At 40.9% G+C, this 16,658-nt stretch overlaps 1 protein-coding gene across 2 annotated transcripts in view; it reads right to left on the bottom strand.

The window, feature by feature from the left end:
- The window catches only part of NR6A1 (nuclear receptor subfamily 6 group A member 1), a 162,015-nt gene that overhangs the window by 48,720 nt on the left and 96,637 nt on the right, over positions 1-16,658 (bottom strand). The window lies entirely within an intron of this gene.

Here is a 16,658-nt window from a genome sequence, read left to right as displayed (position 1 = left end):
ACACATAGAAAAGTCCAACTCCTCTTTAAATCTTGCCGAACTGTAGGCCTTTGTTACAGGATGTTACTGAGGCTATGAGTTCCACAGTCTAATTGTGTATTGTGTGCACATGCATTTCCTTTTATCTCTTTTGAATTTTATGCTTTCAGGTTCATTGAATGTTCCATTGTTCTTGTGTTATGAGACAGGGAGAAGAGATGCTCTCAACCTACCTTCTCTGCACTATTCATTGTTTTACATACATTTTATCATATCCCCTCTTATTTGTCTCTTTTCCAAGGTAAACAATCCCAGTCTTTTCAATCTCTGTTCACTTGAGTTTTTTCAGGTGCCTAATCATTCTCATTGCTGGTCTCTGAATCACTAATTCTGCAATATCCGTTTTGAGGAGGTGTAGCCAGAACTGAATACAGTATTCCAGTTGAGTGCAAACCATGATTTATATAATGACAGTTTTCTGTATCATTTACTGTCCCATTCCATATGCATACTAATATGTTGTTGCTTCTTTTGACCATAGCTGCACGTGGATCTTTCCACAGTAATATCCCCCCACTCTGTTATCTGCAGCCCCAAGAGAAAAACAAGTAAGAAACTGATGGCCACATGGATGAACACTGTCTACATTCTGTAGAAAAGATCAGCTCTACACAGCACTGTGTCCTAATACACATGGACCCAGCCCCTCTTCCATTCTGCTTGCTAACATTAAGACTGAAGGGCAGCCAAGAAAGGCAGGAAACACCCCTAACTTCATATTTAATAGGAAGTTATTAGTAACTAGGCGTCATTATTTCAGCACTCTCACTCTTTGGATCAAAACAATATTTCTCTTTGATGTAGCCATATAGATTAAATCAATCACAATCAAGTTAAAGTTTTTAATCAATACGTGTAACTGAATTACAATGATATTTTCAGCTGAGGTGCCTTAGAAGAGTTGTTATGAGGTCTGCACAAAACCTGCCTAGAGTTACCGTTTCCCTTCATTCCTTAAACACTGAAACCATCCAATAAGAATGCTCTATATTTATAGCAGTTAATCATTTTCAAGAATAAGTTATAAAACAGTTTCTGTACTGTCACAATTAGATGTTGTATTACTGAAATTTAAATTAACCAATTTTCTGTCTATCTTCAGACTACTTAACTAGTTAGGACTTGGATTTAACATTAAGCCTTCAGTATTTTAGCATAAGCCTATTTATTTACCATCAGCCACACAACAGCTGATGTGAAGATTAGCACAGAATAGCACGAAAAAATAAATATGGTTTTGGGATCCTGTAGAGAGGGAAAGAACAGCAGGTAATAGCATACAGAAACTGAGTCCCAGGAAAAGAGGTGTGTGCTTTTCTGCCTTCTGTTCAGAAGCACACTCTGAGCAGGAACTCTGAATATGTCACACAATCACAGGAGCATTTCAGTAGGCATATGAAAAGAAAAAAGACATATGTAAAAGGCCACAATAGACCAAGCTGTGGAATGAATATATCCATTTGTCTCCAGTATTAGGGAAGCTGCTTTAGGTCTCTACAATCACACATCTGGTAGTGGGATTAAACAGGCCATTAATTATTTTGCTAATAATGCTGCTCAGAATTTTTTCCTTGAAATAGACAAAAAATGCTATTTTTGTCAAAATCAAAACATTTTAAAAAATGAGTACTTTGATAAAAAATACCACCATGAAATAGATTTTTAAATGAACACTGGAAAAAAATCCAAATTTTTTGTTTTGGATAATTCTGAAACTTCTTTTCTCAATTAAAAAATTTAGTTTCAGAAATTGTTTTTCATTTTTATATTATTTTTACTATTTTCACATTATTTCTTAACATGGCATTAGTAGTTGTGCATGTCATGTTATGTACAACTACTACTTACATAATTTAAATATCTTTTTAAAAATTTTAAAAATCAAAATTTGGGCATTCCAAAATCTGAAATTTTAGATTTTTTAAAACTGAAATTTCAAATGACCAAAAAATTTTTAATTGTTTTATGAAAAATGTAGAAAAATTTTGTTTTTGTTTGAATTAGAATAAAAAATTTGAAATATAAAAAAATTCCTGCAAAACATTTATGAGTTTGACCAAGGTTACTAATGACTTCACAGCCATGTAGGTGAGGTCTCCACAATACACCTCTGAATTCATGTTATCCAAATCAGGCAGCAGCCCAAAAACAAGTAGTTTGTATGAGCAAGCAACAAACAATACATGAAGGGGAATATGGTTAGGTGGTGATAGATACATGCAAGACAAGAGAAGTCAAAGACAGACAGGAAAGCAATCTCAGGACTTCAATGCCTACCCCACACCATAAAGTACTGGCATGAACCTAACAACTGGAATACAGCTCCCAAGAAAAGTCATGGAAGCACCATAGCTGGAATGGATTTAGAACTACACTGTTCTGCAACAGCCAGGGGAATGAGAAATGCACTATATGGGACCATGGAGGTCTTTTTACCTTTTAATTTCCGTATTTCTTTGATCAGGAAAGGTGGAACTCTGCACTTACTTAGTTATCCCTCCCAAAATAGCTTAACTACCTCCCCCACCCCCAAGTTAAGACTAAGGGAAGGACTAGTCAGAGAAGCAGCCAATAAAGGACTTCCATATGACTCAAAAAAAACCCCACTTCCTCTGTGCATGCACAGATTTCAGTTTGCTAATAGCAGGTCTCTCATATTGGGCAATATCAAGCCTTCAGAACATGTAAAAATTGCAGGGCTCTATCTGTTCTGTAAAACAAGAGGCCAGAATGTAGATGGACAGTGGGCAGGAGAAGGAGATAGGAAGGGGAAGTTTGTTCCATGAACTGAATCAAACAACTTTAAAACAGGGCTAGTGAACAGGCAAAGGTTTGGTCTTGTTCTTATTTTAACCTGAATTCTCACCTAAATCCAATGCAAACCAAAAATCCCAACACTATAACTGATGACTTACATTTTAAAGCAACACCAGTTCATAACAGCAAAAGCCAGATGTGCTGGTTACAAACTCGCCCAGTTACAATCCTATCTGCAAGCAACTGATTCATTATCCTGACAGCAGAGCTATAACCTGCAGGCAAGGGGAAGGGCAGGAGAAAACAGAGTTATACGAGTATCTAGGGAAGGTTGGTAAAGCCTCCAACAAGACAGTGGGTAAGAAAAAGTCACCCAAGATTCTTCAGGTAACCTACCCCATTCTCACCTGTCTCACCTTGTTTCTCCCTCATCTTACTAACAGGACACACGTCAAAGACCGGCTGATTTTGGAGGGATTGTAGCAATAGACTAGTATGAGTGTACCAAGAAGGGAAAGTATACCCTCTCATCCCCAATATTATAAATATCATTAAAACCTTACCACCAGATCATAAAGGGAAAGGCCAGCTGAGCTAGTTAAGTCAGGCTTTTGGCAATCTTGTCTGCAATGATTGTCCTCATACTGACAGCCCAGCATTTTTCTTCTGGCCTAAGTCCGTAGTGGAAGAAAACACCATACAGACAAGTTAGAAGAGAGGACTAGGCAGATCATAGGTCAGGAGGGCTTCAGGAAGAAATGAACGTGGGGATGGAGTTGTGCAGAGCATTAAAAGACACACTCTTTTTTTTGCAGGCTTTGTGCCTTTTTCATTTCTTTGCATATCCTGAAGTAGGCCTAAAAGATGGGGTGATGGTGGAGTGTTTTGAGGGGTTTTTCCTATTTGTTTTTTTATAGTACAGAATATAGATTTTTTTCCCCACCTTGTCTTTCTTGGAAGAAATCTCTAAGAATGACTGGAGAACTAGCAGGGTTATGACCATTCAAAGAAAATTGATTAACTGAGAGGAAGTTACTTTTATTCAGATTGTTTAAAATTCTGATATTTGTTCTTTAACTTGTAAAGATTCAAGGCTCCTGCCTCTTTAATTAGGAGCTGAGAAGAACTCCAAAATAATGAGTAAGGACCACCCCCCCATCACCGTTTAAATAAAAAAAAAAAAGATTATTTTCCAGGCAATCTGATGATTATTTAAGGATCTGCCTTTTAATTTTGTAATACCTCAGTCTATTCCCAGTTGCATGTGTAACAGTTACCAATTTTTATAATTGAACTTCAATCAAATACAAAATGTGCGCACACACATCAACGTAGACGTCAGCACCTGCTCCTGCCCACCCTCCACTCTCCCTTCCCACCGTCTCATGCCCAAAGTCTTCCCAGACCCCAGCTCTGCCCCAGCAAGGCTCTGGAACCCCGACTGTTCCAACCCCACTCCAGAAGCTGCTCCTGTCTCCAGCAGAGTCTTGCAACTTGAGCCTACCTTGACAACAAGTAGTGGATTCAGGTTGGGTATGAAAAGAACTCGACATTCTCACAGTTTGGAGTGCAAAGGTCTAGTTAAGAGGGAGGACAATTCGACAGCTGGTTTTATGCTGTGATTTCTTTCCTGGGTCTCCAGGGGCTGCTGTGAGCTAGACTGGGGCTCCTAACTGGCATATTATAATAACCAGCCCCTTCCCTGTTGGGTGGACAGGAAGCAGCTGATCTGGAGCTGTCCACAGAGCAAGCTGGGCCTGCATCCCAGCCCTGCCCTGGGCCGGGTTGGCTGGTGCCATGTGGTTCATATCCCAAGCCATCAGTAAGACCCACCCCCCATCCTTCTCTTCTGTAGCTGTTTGTGGCGGATTAGCGGGCCAATCCCATGGCAGGGGAGTGGGCCTAAGGGGCAGTAGACTGGGTCAGTCTTATCCCAAGGCACACGGCAAGCCCAGGGTGTTTCTGAGTAATGGCCAGGGAGGTGACCCACATGGGACTGGCGAGCCCTAGCCCTGGCAGGGATCAGGGGCCAGCTTGCTCAGGCTGTCGCAGATGGAGAGAGAAGGCACGTGATCAGAAGCCCTGGCCCAGCCCTCTCCAGTGACCCTCTGCAAGCCGGGCTTCAAACCCCATCCCTGAATTGAGAAGTGTTGGTGAAAGTCAAACTGCACTGCCAGATTAAAACACATTATGACTAATTGTTCAGCACAAAAAATGTGTTGTACTGGTACATTAAAAAATAAGATACGAACAGTTTTATATTGAGGAGTTTAATTTCTTGATGTTGGTAGGTCTTCAACATCCATTATTATTCAGATGAATTTTTGTATGGCCTGGATTGTAAAAAACAAAAACAAACTCAAGATTAAAAAGAAAACCCTGAATTGAATGGGAGTTGATTCTATAATGATAGATCCAAACACAGATGCCTATCCATGTGTGTAATTCCAGAGTTAGACTAGAGTGACCAGATTTCCCAATTTTATAGGGATAGCCCCAATATTCAGGGCTTTTTCTTATATAGGGGCCTATTACCCTCCCCATCTCGACTTTTCACACTTGCATCCTGGTCACCCTAAGTTAGACAGTTCTCAAAACATGTGTGTACCAGCACTTTGAAAACTGCCCGTCTCTTATGTAACAGTATATTTAAAATGGCTAACTGTTTATGTCCAAAATCAGATAATCCACATTCAAGAAACTGGGAAATAGTTATACTTAGTAAAATGGTTAAGAAAGGCCATGAGCGATATCCAGTTTTTTAAACTTTCTCCTTTGATTTGTTTTAAATCACAGAGTTTCCAGTACATCCCAATAGTGAAAACATATTTCAAAACCAAACAGCTCCCCTATTTTAGGATCCTGGTAACTCAATGAACAGGTCTCTAACTCCTCCCACCTCATTCATTTCATAACCCTTCATAGCGCTAATGAAGCTTTGCTCATTTTCATAGCAATGCAGCACACTGTATGCAGCCACTGTCTGGGGCAGACACACTGTTCTGGAATGAATGGAGTTGGGGTTCTGGATTACAATACTGAGGACCATTTGAACATTTAAAGCAACTTAAAATGTGAACTGGTCCCATACAGTTCAACTTGCTTTTAAAAAATGGGGGGAAGTATGGCCAGGCCAAACCAAACACTGAAATGCTTCTGTCTACAGCTACCAAACTATACATAAAGAAAGGTCAGGGTCTTGACTGTGCTTTTATGTCTCCTCTTCACCACTGTAGATGCGCCCACTGACAATGGATACATAAATGCAAGAATCAGAGGCTTGGAAACGCCCACAGACGCTTCCAAACACACACACAATGCCACAGCTACCAAATGCTACACAGTCAAAGGAGAAATTTGGTCCAAAGTATGATAAATATGAAAAGACGAACGTACCAGAGACGGGAGGGGTGCGGGGGAGAACTCCACTGCACGGTATGCAGGGATTTACCTGTGCAACTTCCATTGGTGTTTTAGGCCTGGTAAGTGGCAATGCAGAATCTAGGCATTGCTTCCTGGTGTGGAGTCATTTCAACGGAATCTTATCTGCCAGGGTATTGGGACTTTTGATGGAAAAGTAGGAGTTTGAAAAAATGGAGCGTTACAGACTGCCAATTAATTCTCTAAAATGTGTGGTAAAATCTTAAAAATCAAATAAAACCAATATAATGTCTACTTCTATAACCAAGATTAATGCAACCGATTGGTTAATTGTAGAATGACAGAAAAATATGGAGAAGAGCAGTAAGTCATTAACATACATTACAAAGAAGAAAGCATGGGGCATGCACCCTTCAAGGCTAAGGCTACCATTCATTCCAGCCCCCGATCTACAACCCTAGCAATTCTTCAGACCTCTGTAGCAGTTTTTGTTGGCCCGAAGGAGAGCAAGTTGTTTTCAAATTTTAAAAGTATGCTAACCTGATGAGCACATCACATACCAATTCTTTTTCAAAGGACCTTGTCCAGTTTCCATCTGGTATTTCTGGTACAGTCAGAGTGAGGATAACCTAATCTACAACTTGCACGAGTGCTTTATTACACTAAAGCATTTGCAATTCAGTCAGACAAGAGTTTAAATCCACAGATAACATGTTCAGCTACATTGATTCTGACAGGGCCACATCTACATTACTGGGGAAGTTACAGCTTTCATGTGATGTAATGGAAAACAGTTCAGTTCCAATGAATGTATATACGCTGCATCCCTTTTCCATATCCAACTTCCTGTCCCTCATTCTTTATGTACACAGTCTTCTGTTTTGATCCCGGATAATGAAGAGATTATTGTTTAAGTATGAAAAACTGGTTTATAAAAAACATGGAAAGATCTATAAAGAATGTTCACCAAACACCAGCTTGGTAACTAATCAGCTCTTCACTATTTAATGCATTGAGAATGTATTTGTTAATTAACTTGGCAAAAACACCCATCTGATGTACATGAAGTTAAGACTCTTCCTTCTTACTAGTCTGACAGGTAATTGTGTAAAATGGATAACCATGTCCACTTTTCATATTTGTTTGGGAACTGAATTCTCTAGCCCAATCAATTTAACAGGGTGCCATAATCAGTGCTGCTGGTTTGAGCAGGGGCAAGTAACAGAGGCTATCTCCATACAAAGGAAGTAATGCAGATGGGAGGTTAAGGGCTGTTTGTAGGGGTTACCTTTAGAGGAAAGAAAGAAAGCAAATGGAATTTTAGGAGTGAGATGTATATAATTTTACTGCCTCAATGGGTAAGTACAAGAAAAGAGAATTGCAAGGAAACATTGCTACCAACAGGGAAATCAGTTCTTTTCCAAATCTTAGTCAAAAGTGCTTTACTTGATGTCATGACTTCAGTCTAAATCAACATTTTTTTACAGACTTATTTCTGAAATATAATATTCTTTCTCCCGATGCTTTCTAATTAGAGGAAGTAATAGAAAATTAGGAGGATAGTTTCAGGTCATTCTAGAAGACATTCTGAAGCCTGAGCCAGATCCTCATCTCTGATTAAAATGGCATACTTGCTCTGCTTGCACATACACGCAGAGTGCTCCATTTTTCCTGCTAAGCGGAGACACTAAGCAGCCAAGACTGAACCTGACCTTATAACTGCACACTCCTCAGATATGAATGGAAGCATTTCGTTTTCATAACATGCCTAACTGGAGGAGCCAAACGAACAACTCGTACGGAATTAATAATGCACTAATAATGCTTTCGGATGGAACAGTCCCTCCAAAAAGAGCACATGACAAGTGTAAATGTCAAGTGATATACCAGCACACAGAAATCTCTTCATCCACAATAGAAATGCAGCCATCTTTGGGTGAAACATGTAATAGGGCATAGGAACAGTGTAGAAGCGTTTAGCCAAGAAGGGAAGAACATCTTTTAATGCTGCTAGGGGAATTCTGTTAATTTCCATTTTTTAAATTGCTAACCAGAAAAATTGGAAGAATTACTTTGGGTTCTATTGTGTAACTAACTTATCTAAGTATAAAACTAATGATACTTGGCCTGCTGCTGTTGCAAGTATTTTTATTGTTGGTCTGTCTATTATCATTAATGTAGCCCTTGAGAATTTCTCCCAATAGCCAGCTGTGTAAGTAAAACCAGCATTGGTTAGTGTCCATAGCAGAGCAGCAGTAACAGCACCTTCAAGAGCTGCCCCTTTCCTTTAAACTTCAGTCAAAAATCAAACCAAGAGCAACAAAGGCTGCTGCACGGAGAGATAAGATCCTCAAAGTAAAAAGGCAAATCCTGTAATGGCACCAAACACATTTTGGTGAGTCCTGTCACCCATTCAGCTGGTTGAGATAATAAAAGGTATGGGATAGATGCCCACTGAAATGACACTCCTTATGAAAAGCACACAGCTTGTGGGGGAGGGGAAGGAAACAGCAATTAGAGCCATCTGGAACAATTACAAGGAAATCCACTTAGGCAGTGGGATAGTAGTTTTCATCCCAGAAATAAGTCTCTCGGAAACACCAATAAATAGGACCCAACACTGGCAAAAATTCATTGATTTCACTGGGGTAAGCTCAAGACCAAAATACTTACTTGATTCCTCCTCCCCCCCAACTATATTTTGCAGATATTTGAGGGGAATCCTGTAGGAAAAAATTCAGGTTGTGTGTGTCTTCCTAGCAATAGATCTAAAAAACTGTATGGCGTAACCATTAATCCAGCTGGCTACAGTCAGAGCTTTCACACAGACTATAACCCTGCTTTCAGGAGGGGAGTCAGCAGCAAGGTGCACAATAAACAACAACTCATTAAATGACAACTAGTGTAATAGACCAACAGAGCAGGCAGTTCCCTGCTCTGGATTAGTCTGCTTGTCCTGGTCCCTCTGCTCCCTGGGCAGCAGGAATCAAAGACTGCTTGTGGAGTGAGAATACCCAGCCTCAGCGGTCAGACTGAAGGAGGGGAGGAGGCCACTCTGGTGCATTAAGGACCCTACATTTAAACCAACTGTGTGATTACTACACGTTCCATCTATCTAAAGAACAGACCAGCCAGCTCAGCTTCACTGCTGGCAAGAGAGGAGGAAGCAGAACTCACTAGTGGCTACTCTGAAGCATTAAATCCCCTGTTGGAAAGTGGGGGCAGGGCAGGAATATCAGCTTTCTGAGGCACCAAGGAGAAAAAGGAAAAAGCAACACAGGACCTAGGGATGAAAAACAGCAGTTTGCTGGAAGGCTGATGCCACAGTTCACTCTAAGGTGCAGGTTCCCTTTAGAGGCAGTGTCTAGTGGATCAAGACCCAGGAACTTCCAAATCTTCCACTCAGTGTGGTGCTTTGGTCAAATAACTTTCTCCCATGTGCTTAGTATCCTCTTCTCAAATTGTTGTGAGAATTAACTACAATTAAAGTTTCCAAGTATTTCTGAGTGGCTGGCAATGGTATTTAGTCTACTCTGCACTTGTTTTCAGGATCTGAAGCAGACTTTTACCAGAGAACAGAAGTGTATTTAGATTGGTCTGTTTTTCTGCTCAAATACTGCGGCGTTTACAAACAGAGTATCTGCAGCATGATCTCAGCTGTATATATCTCATGAGGATTCCACTCCCTAGAGCCACACAGTAATCCCATAATCAGTGAGCAGCGCTCCTGCTACACGAACGAGAGATGCAAAGGTGGTTCAAGAGCACTAAGTGAGCCAGGACAGTGTGTATATTTAGCTGTAAATGAGAAGAAAGTTGCAATACCAAGTATATCATGAGATTACAGAGAGAATATTCCATTTTAGTACCTCATTAAAATGAGTCTGGGGATAGGTCATGATTTTAAATGCAGCACGTGGAACCAGGTTGTACTGTGCATTTCTTGACAGACAGCAAGTCAATATTGTTCAAGTTCTACCACAATAAGTTTTGTTTTACGCAGCTTGGCATTTGTAGCATGCATCATCTCCCAGAGTTCACATTTAAAATAGAGACGCAATTAATTGAGTAAGACAATGACAAGGGAAACAGGCCCAAAAAATAAATTGCCTGAAAACAGTCTTAAAATCTGCCTCTCAGTCCTTTTCTCACCCAAAATGCAGGCAGCATCAGGAGTTAAATCCCAGTTTCTTTGCTGGGCAGCAGTTTAGTAACTAATCCAGAGCACTGAGTGTCTGAATGTGGGCATGGGCGTACAGGAAGCAGCAGTGCGTTGTACATTGTGAGCCAGCTGAGGATTGAGCCCTCGCAAGGATAAAACAGAAGGGATGAGCTGAAGGAATGTGCAACTTCAAGGGGAAATTCATGGCAACAGATCAGCAGTTCCTACCACACAGCTCATACATCCATCTCTAGGACGAGATACATGTGCACGTTGTATTCAAAGAAAGTACATAGGACTGAGGCTTGTAGTCTTCAAGTTTTAAATTGAATTAAAAAGGTGAGACCTACTGCAAGGAGCACCCTAACCTGGCCTCATCTATGGCCCTGGGCCGTACCACTTGGAAGAGTCAGGAGGAGGAGGAGACATCTGACATTAAAACAACCTAGCCAGGAAAGGTCTATTATGAACAAATGCACATGGGGGAGGGGGAGGAGAAACAGCTACTTCTCTGACTGCACTCACTGAAATGAGAGATGTCACCGCATGTGTTACTACAAGAGAGTGACTTTCTTGGGTGCTTGGGATTTAAACTCATTCTGAATCTGGTGCATGCAATATTTTACACTTCCTCACAGAACACCTTGAATCATTTATACGCTAAGCTTGGCTAAATTATTAGGTTTCACGGGATTCCTGAACATACTAGGCTTTTACCATTCAGATTCTGACAATTAAACAGTAGAGGGCAGCATCCTACAGACTGACAGCGATCATCACTAACCAACAATACAGGAAGCATGGATGTGAGTGAATAAGGTTGCTACGCTTTGGATCCACAGTGATGCCTAATGTAATGAAGCTAAAACACTGAAGGCAGGTATATACCATTCAGAATGCAGTCTTAGTCATAATTAATTTAAAAAGTGATCAAAACAATGAAATATCAAACAACAAGAGACAGAGTTAACACCTCCAGTAAGGAATTAATAGTTCGCTCATCAGACAGAGGATGATGAATATGCAAAACAAATAATGAATTAAATGTCAGCAATGCCATGGGGTCAGAAACTATTGTTATCCATGTCGCACAGATGGACAAAGACTCAAAAGGTGAATGACCTGTCCAAGTTCACCTCAATCTGTGGCGCAATCAGTAACAGAAACGAGATCTCCTGACTTCCAGTCCTCTGTTCCAACTGCTAGACAAGTCAAAATAATCTCTGATGCTGATAATTTCCATAGATGTAGCTTATTTTTAGTGATTTTTAAAGTACATTTCCTTCTGGTGAAAGATGTCCAGCTGACAACCCTAGAGAACTAAGTTCCCTATCCGCATAACAGCCACATTCCTGGCAGCAGTAGGAAAACTTTTCTCTGCCTCCTGCCAGTATACTGAAATCCTGAAATGGAAGGACTTTTATTTAAAAGTAACAACAAATAAGCAGTGCAGAAGTATAAAGGAAGAGTGTGCCGGGGGTGGTATCCCTATCTAAACTCCTATGGTTCTGATAATCAGAGTCAGCCCTAAAAATCAACCCAGGGGTAAGTGGCCCTAAGTACCTTGACCCCACTGATCAAGTTGAAGCCTCTCTACTACCCTGAGAGCCCAAGAATGAAAAGGGTACCAGCTGGCATGCTTGGGGCACTGAGTGAATGAGTTTGAGTGGGTATTGAGGATGTAGTAGATACCAGAGCTGGGACTGCCATCAGTATAAGTGGAAGTAACTTCACCAGTGATAACAGGGGGAGTCTGGTACTGAGGAGACCAAGGGGTCTTTGCTGCCAGGTAAGTTCCATATGGACTACAACAGAGCTGGTGTTACCTGAGCTACTGGCATCGATCTTGGGGCAGACAACACCAGAAGAATCGGTCCCAGGAGCTTTGGCACCAAGGCATGGGTACCAGGTGATCTCTGGAGAACCAGAGAAGAACCACCTAAGTCATGGGCTCCAGTACCTGCCTGGGTGCTAGAAGAACCCTTTTTGTGTCTCAAGCCATAGTCAGTTTGTGAAGCTTAAGAGGATTTATGAGCCTTAGAAGCTGAAGGGCCTGGAGAAGGAGACCTCTTTTTCTCCCGATGAGCTCTGTGCTCTCTCTTTCCCCCGTCACCTGCAGTTTTACCAGAGATTGAGTTTTTCCATCACTGAGACATCAGAAACATAAGTCTAGGGGATAGCGAGAGCACTTCTTTACAGAGACGGCTCAGAAGTTTCTACCCCAAACAACCCAATGTTAAGAAGAGAGATGCACTGATCTCTCCAATAGAAACATTTGTAGTGGAGATTCCATTGTTCTTTGGGTTCTTTTAGAGGATAATTTACATATGGCACACCTGTCAGTGATGTGACACAGAAGTGCCTTGCATGCCCATCATTTAAAGGCCCTACAGCCTTGCATGAAGGGCAGGTCCTAAAACCCGGCAGCGTATGTTCAGCCATAGCGGTAAACCCTGTATTCAGAGTGCCTCCCAGCTAAATAAAAACCATTTCCTTCCAAGAGGGATAAAAGGAAACAAACAATACCTAACACCAACCTAATCCTATCTAAGTACTTATTTAAGAACTATTTATCCCTGAAAAGAAAAGCTGCACAAAGTGCAAAACATCTGTGCAAAAAGGCAGACACTGAGTTCCGATCTGAGGGCGGGGTGGTAAGAAGGAATGGCGATGCTGTCGGAGTGGTCCCACTCCTTGTGGAGGCAGGCGCCTACTGAACGCACAGTGTGGCCCCAGGGAATGCTACTGACCAAAAGAATCAGTTGCTGGGTGTGCACTTAGCATACTCACAGTGGAATATATCTAGCTGTCTCCAAAAGATGTGCTCTAGGAATTCTTTTGGATAAATTCTATGGTCTGGCTTACACAGATCAGACTATATAATCACAGTGGTCCCTCCAGCTTTGGAATCAATTAATCTATATGGTGAAGTACTTTAACAAGGTTACTTTATGGTCCAGATCATAAATCATAAGATACTCCATGGCAGATTAAAGACACATTGGATTTTTCAGCAATTCCAGGTGCTGGAGTCCTACTTGATGGTCATTCTGGATTGAGGCAAGTCTCCCCCACCAACGCATCAGCCCAGCTCAATGAATGCTCACACACGTATGTACATGCACCAAGATTTCTTGAGAGGATTTTTCCAGTGGCAGAGGGATTTCCTTCCAGTGGGTTTCTTCCAGAGGAAGGCATGGTCTGGTCCTACATTTTGACCAACTGCATGTAGGTGCAGAGAATGTGTGTATAACCACTTTGAATGTACAAAATACTGAAAGGTAAGTTTTGTGAGGTATAGCCCTAACAAATCCAAACTCCATTCTGCACACTCTTGGGCCTTGGGGAGAACAGAAAACCAAGCTATCTGTTGGTACAAGCTTTATTTTCACAAGAATGGGACTGGAAAGTACAAAAGACCATGATGATCATTCTGCATATGTTGATCTCGAAGGAGATCTTCCACTGCTCCCTGATAACGGCTCTTGCTCTAAGCAAGGATATATTGGACGGAACACAATTTGATCTAGTGGTTACAGTAAAAGAATTGAGTTCTATTCTCAGTTCTGCCATACACTTCTCAGTTTGAGCACTGGCAAGTTACCACCGCATCATACGTTAGTTTATCCTTCTGTAAACTATGAATAATTTCTACTTCTCAGGTAGTTGTGGAGCTTAATTGTAATGATAAAATGCTCTGAGGTCCATGGGAAAAATGATTTCTTTAGAAATTAGAGCATAATTAATAACGGAGAAAGTGAAATCAGACCGAAAAGGAAGCTATCAAACAAAAAACTGCCAAGTGTGGTAATATCTCCATCAACAGAGACATTCTGAAATAGGTTAGACAGATGTCTGGTGAGATTACAGCAGTGGAAGACCCAGGGAGGGGGGGAGGATACTGGACAAGAGAATCTGAGGGGTCACTGCCAACCCTGTTTGTGAACATGCTTTTTAAGAGAGAAGCAAGAGATCTTGAAGGTAAAGGTGTGACCCATCTGATTTATAGCTTTAGATCTCATTTCCTGTGAGAGATTCCCCCCTCCAGCCCATCTCTCTCCTACGCCATACCCTGGAGGCACCCGCTATTCTAAGAATTGTAGAGCTTTTTCATGTGAAGTTATAAATCGTTGCTTGTGACACCACAACTACTTGCTGCAAAGAGTGTGATGTCAGAGGATGACAATACCAGAGAAGGTAGAGGAACACCGTTGGAGAAGTAGGTGTAATAAAGATCACGTTTTCCCACAAGAATCTTTCAAACTAAAGAACAAAGAAATGAAAAATTGCATTTAGAAACAAGGATTGTGGATAAATCCTGGGATTTTTCATGTTACTTTAACTTATGCCAAGGGACTGCAGCAGGGCACATGTGGCCCTGGATTGGGAGACTGTGAAGGTGGCTCAAGTCACCTTTGCACCTTCCTTGTCTCCCTTTTTCCCCCGCTCCCCAGTTCTGCGGTGTGCATTTTAGATACAGCAAGAATCTAGTACTTCAACAATAACCTTTCTGCGCCCCTTCTGTCAAATCAGACAGTAGTCACTTTCTTCCACCAAATAAAACACTCAGTTTTCCCAAAGCCTGCTTCTGAAAATGGTGGCAACAGCATTATTCCTATTCAGCTGTCTCTGTGGTCAGACAGCATGATACCTCAAATTAAGATGTACATCAGTGCAAATAAAATAGAGTTAATTTACCAGTACTTAGTGAAATACTTTTATCCTCGTCTCTTTTGTGGAATTGTACAGGGAAAATTGTTCAAATCCATATTATTAATACAAAGCAAGATTGCCACTGAGCTAGTGCCATTTCCCTTTTGATAAAAAAACTGAAATCATAAATATACATTCTTTAAGACAATTCATTTTTCAAAGAAACTATACAAACATTTCTTTCAGGAGTAATCAAATTATGTTAAATCAAACCCCGTAATTAAAATCATGCCATTGGTCAGCTCCTATTTGTTTTCTCTGCATCCTCATTTTTGCTCCAGATCTGTCACATCACATTAACACCTTTCCTATTCACTGCCTACAGAAATAACAGCCTTTGACGTGCCTGCACAATCCATTTGTCCTGCTCTAATTACTTTTTGACATAGCCTCTTTTTCTGTTATGTTGCCTTTTCTGACCTCTGTATATAGTAGAGACATTTAAAACAATCTTTAAATCCAAATATCTATGTTGTTTATGATGCCATCGATGCAGAAGGCACTAGCATTTTGGAGATCAAACATTTATTTCTATGTTAATGGTATTTTACATATGAGGGAAAGTTACCACATATCCATAGTGGCTATAACTCACTGTCCTTAATGTGGGCTCTCAAGACCAAGGGTTACGGGGCTTTTTCTTTTTCAGCAACTTTTTTATTTCCTCTAAGTAGGGTTCCCCCCCCAAATTTACACAGTTAATTGCCAAATTACGCTGTCCCATCAGAAGGCACTGATATGGGAATCTCTCTAAATCCTACATTTGCACTTAAACTGACCCATTTTCAGGGTCAGGTACCCCATCTGTGAACAAACATACAGGTCTTATAGTTTCAACAGGTACAGGCACAAGTCTAAATGCACACCCTTTACTCCTCACTTTGAAAAAAATATAGTTCTATATTTTACTTTACTTTGCAAAGAAAGCTTTATAAAACTGAAGCAGACAAAAACAAAGTCAATTAAAATGCACCAAGAGTGACCCTAAATTTATGACTTTAGTTCACAGCCTTCCAAAAAAAAAAAAAAAAAAAAAAAAAAAAAACACCTTCTTGGATGCTTCTTCTTTGTTCGGTCTCAAGAAAATCTTAGTGAACCACTTATACCATAAATATTCTAGAAGTGACTTCTTGTCTGTAATCTCCTAGTCTCTAGATCAGGTTTCTCAACCCATGGCCCGCGAGACACTCACGGCCCAATCAGCACACAGCTGCTGCCCATGTGACATCCTCAAGGCCAAACAGGTAGCCTATATATTGCATGGATGCAGCCCACATAACACAGAGCTGCATACATCACCCACAACGGTGAACAGGCTAAGAACCACTGCTCTAGATATTTCACCAGCAAAATAGATTTTTACTCTCGTTCATCTTTTTGCCATCACAACCACCTTGTGCTCCACTCAATCAGACATGATTGACTCTGACTTGCTAAGACATCTGATGCCAGAATGCACCTTTAGGCAGGCAGCAGGACCACCACAAACCCATCTGTAACTAGTCTACTTTTAAGGTGCACTTTCCAAAAGCTCTTGAACCCTTGTTTGTAGCTCAACAATTTAAAATGCAGCTGAACTGACACTAAGATGCTGAGTGGAGCAGCA

This window comes from Emydura macquarii, unplaced genomic scaffold (genome assembly GCF_026122565.2).
Source record: "Emydura macquarii macquarii isolate MOO-44397 ecotype Brisbane River unplaced genomic scaffold, CSIRO-AGI_Emac_v2 contig_691, whole genome shotgun sequence".
In the NCBI taxonomy this organism is placed as follows: domain Eukaryota; kingdom Metazoa; phylum Chordata; order Testudines; family Chelidae; genus Emydura; species Emydura macquarii.
This window is presented reverse-complemented; position numbering and strand designations above follow the sequence as displayed.